The 3,693-nt window shown below is 48.4% G+C and overlaps 1 pseudogene; it reads left to right on the forward strand.

Annotated features, from left to right (window-relative positions):
• Positions 1-2,856: 2,856 nt before the first annotated feature.
• On the forward strand, positions 2,857-3,452 carry LOC116764906 (annotated as a pseudogene).
• Positions 3,453-3,693: the final 241 nt, after the last annotated feature.

Consider the following 3,693-nt stretch of genomic DNA (forward strand, 5'->3'; position numbering starts at 1 on the left):
TGCCTGTCCAGTTCTTTTCTTTTGATTCTGTAAACTCCCCTTCTTGGCTTCTCCATAAACAAGAGTCTGCCACAAACCCTAAGGTTACATCAACTCAGTTCTGGTCACTTGCAGAGAACAAAGAGCTGCCTCTCTCCCAGTGCCAATCCCAGAGGAGAGAATCAGATTGGCCCTTTTGGGTTAGGTTTCCCTGTGGTCCGATTGATAAGGTCATCGGACCTTAGGATAAAAATGGCTGCTGGAGCCACCTCTGTGAGGAAGGGCAGTTTTTACAGGAAGAATGTTGTGATAAACTGGTTTACCACGCATCAAAGGAAACGGACAATCCAGACTGTTGGAACTTTGTCTAAAATAAAAATAATTTCTGTGTGAGGGTCTGAGGTGCTCCCCTATGAAGAAAGAACATGAGGTTTGGCCCCATTATTATGTGGTAGGTACTTTTTATCTGAGGCCCTTGATTGTCTACTCCCTATTTCTTTCTTTCTTCCTTTCTTTCTTTTCTTTCTTTCTTTTCTTCCTTCTTTCTTTCCTTCCTTCCTTCCTTCCTTTCTTTTTTTAATTTGATATAATTCACATACCATAAAAGCCACCTGGGGGTTCCCTGGTGGCGGGTTCGTGCCCCCGTCCGGGAGGATCCCACATGCCGCAGAGCGGCTGGGCCCGTGAGCCATGGCCGCTGGGCCTGCGCGTCCGGAGCCTGTGCTCCGCGACGGGAGTGGCCACAACAGTGAGAGGCCCGCGTACCGCAAAAAAAAAAAAAAAAAAAGCCACCTTTTCATTTTTTTAATTTTGTGTTTTTAAAATAATTTTATTTATTTTGGCTCGCCGGGTCTTAGTTGTGGCACACGGGATCTTTGTTGCGGCACGCAGCCTTCTTAGTTGGGCATGCGAACTCTTAGTTGCTGCATGCATATGGGATCTAGTTCCCCGACCAGGGATCAAATCTAGGCCCCCTGAATTGGGAGTGCAGAGTCTTACCCACTGGACCACCAGGGAAGTCCTACAACCTTTTTAAAATGTACAAATCAGTGACTTTTAGTAGATTCACAAGCGTTCTGCAACTATCGCCATTATCTGTTTTCCAGACCATTTTCATGATCCCAGATGGGAACCTCATACTCGGTAGCGATCACTCCCCATTATTTCTTTCCCCCAGTCCTAAGCAACCATGGATCAACTCTCTGTCTCTGTGGATTTGCCTATTCTGGGCATTTCATAAAAATAGAATCATACAATATGTAGCCTTCTGTACTTGGCTTCTTTCACTTAGCATAGTTTTCAAGGTTCATACACATTGTAGCATGTGTCAGTGTTTCATTCCTTTTTATGGCTAAATATTCCATTGTATGGATAGACCACATTTTATTTATCCATTCATCAGTAGATGGACATTTAAATTACTTTCACTTTTGGGGAATAATGCTACTTATGAATAATGCTACTATGAACATTCATGTACAAGTTTTTATGTGAACGTACCTTTTAAATTTATTTATTTATTTATTTATTTATGGCTGCGTTGGGTCTTTGTTGCTGTGGGCGGGCTTCCTCTAATTGGGTTGAGTGGGGGCTACCCTTCACTGTGGTGCACAGGCTTCTTATTGCAGTGGCTTCTCTTGTTGTGGAGCACGGGCTCTAGGAGCGAGGGCTTCAGTAGTTGTGGCACGTGGGCTCAGTAGTTGTGGCTTGCGGGCTCTACAGCACAGGCTCAGTAGTTGTGGCACACGGGCTTAGTTGCCACGCAGCATGTGGGATCTTCCTGGACCAGGGCTTGAACCTGTGTCCCCTGCATTGGCAGGCGAATTCTTAACCACTGTGCCACCAGGGATGCCCCAAAATGTTTTCTTAAAGCAGCTGCACCATTTTACTTTCCCACCAGCAGTATATGAATACTCCAATTTCTCCAGCTTTGCCATCTTTTTGATGGTCAATTGTTTTGATTATACCCATGCTAGTGGGATGCAGTGGTATCTCACTGTGATTTTGATTTGCATTTTCCTAGTGACCAATGATATTCAACATCTTTTCTTATCCTTATTGGCCTTTTGTGCATCTGCTTTGTAGAAATGTCTGTTCAAACCTTTTGCCCATTTATCATTGGGTTGTCATTTTACTGATGAGTTATAAGAGTTAAAGAACTCTTTAAGATTCTAGACCCTTCTCAGATATATGATTTTTCCCATTCTGTGGGTTGTCTTCTTTCTCAGTAGTGGCCTTTGATGCACAAAAGTTTTAAATTTTGATGAAGTCCAATTTACTTTTTTTCTTTCATCACCTGAACTTCAGGTGTCATATCTAAAAAACCACTGCCTAATTCAAGGTCACAAAGATTTACACTTATGTCTTCATATGACTCATAGTTTTAACTCTTGCATTTAGGTCTTTGATCCATTTTGAGTTAATTCTCATATATGGTAAGACGTAGGGGTCCAACTTCATCATTTGCATGTGGATATCCAGTTGTTCCAGCACCATTTGTTGAAAAGACTATTCTTTCCTTGTTGAGCTGTCTTAACGTCTTTACTAAAAGCCTTGGCGTTTTTTTTTTTTTTAAGCTAAATTCCCAGAGTTGCTCACTAACTGACTACACTCAGCCAAGCATACAATACGCAACTGAATGTGATTAAGATTATGTGAAGGGCGACTGCGCAGCGTCGGCAGGGAGCGCAGGCTGCGAAGAGGCGGGCCGGGCCGAGCTGGGCGAGGGGGAACGCGGACCGGGGAGGCGGCGGCGGCAACCTGGGCCTCGCGGCTCAGCCGCGCATCGGAGCAGGCCTCCGCGGCGCGCGCCCCTCGCCGAGCCCGCCCCGGGCCGGCGAGCGCTGGTCACCGAGGCCCAGGCCGCCGCCACGGCGCGTTCTTGAAATCATGAACCCTGTCTATAGCCCGGGTTCTTCTGCGGTTCCCTATGCAAATGCCAAAGAAATTGGATATCCAGCTGGTTTCCCCATGGGTTACCCAGCATCTCCTGCCTATTCCCCCAACACGTACTCTGGAGCGAATCCTACCTTCCAAACAGGTTACACTCCTGGCACACCTTACAAAGTGTCCTGTTCCCCCACCAGCGGGGCGGTGCCACCGTACTCCTCCTCCCCAACCCCTACCAGACCGCTGGACACCCCTTGCGAAGTGCCTACCCCCAGCAGAGCGCGCACGCACAGCAAGGCACGTACTACCCCCCCAGCCCCTGTATGCAGCCCCGCCACGTCATGCACCACACCACAGTGGTGCAGCCCAACAGCATGCCAGCGACGGTGTCCCCTGCTCCCACCCCTCTGCCTAGAGGCAACGGGGTCACCATGGGCACGATGGCGGGAACCACTATAGCCATGTCAGCGGCTACCTTGCTGACTGCCCGCCCACTCCCCAACTCCTGTCGCCCCCCACCCCATCACTGTGCCCACTATCGGGCCCCAGGAACACCCACCTACAGCTATGTGGCCCCTCAGTAGTGATCACCCTGCAAACGTTTTCGGATGGAGCTGTGCAGTCACATCGTGGAGGTTCCACAGCTGGTGCTGCAGGCCTTGGGCCTCCAACCAGGACTTTGTTCTTAATGCTCTCGATACTTAGCTAAACACTACTACGGCCGGCCCAGCAGGTCCCAGCGCCCTCAGTCTCCAACTGACTCTGTGGGTTGGTCTTAAAGCAAATCCTGTTTGGTGGGCTGCCAGGCAATTTTTTAGCTAACTG

This window comes from Phocoena sinus, chromosome 14 (assembly GCF_008692025.1).
Source record: "Phocoena sinus isolate mPhoSin1 chromosome 14, mPhoSin1.pri, whole genome shotgun sequence".
Taxonomy (NCBI): domain Eukaryota; kingdom Metazoa; phylum Chordata; class Mammalia; order Artiodactyla; family Phocoenidae; genus Phocoena; species Phocoena sinus.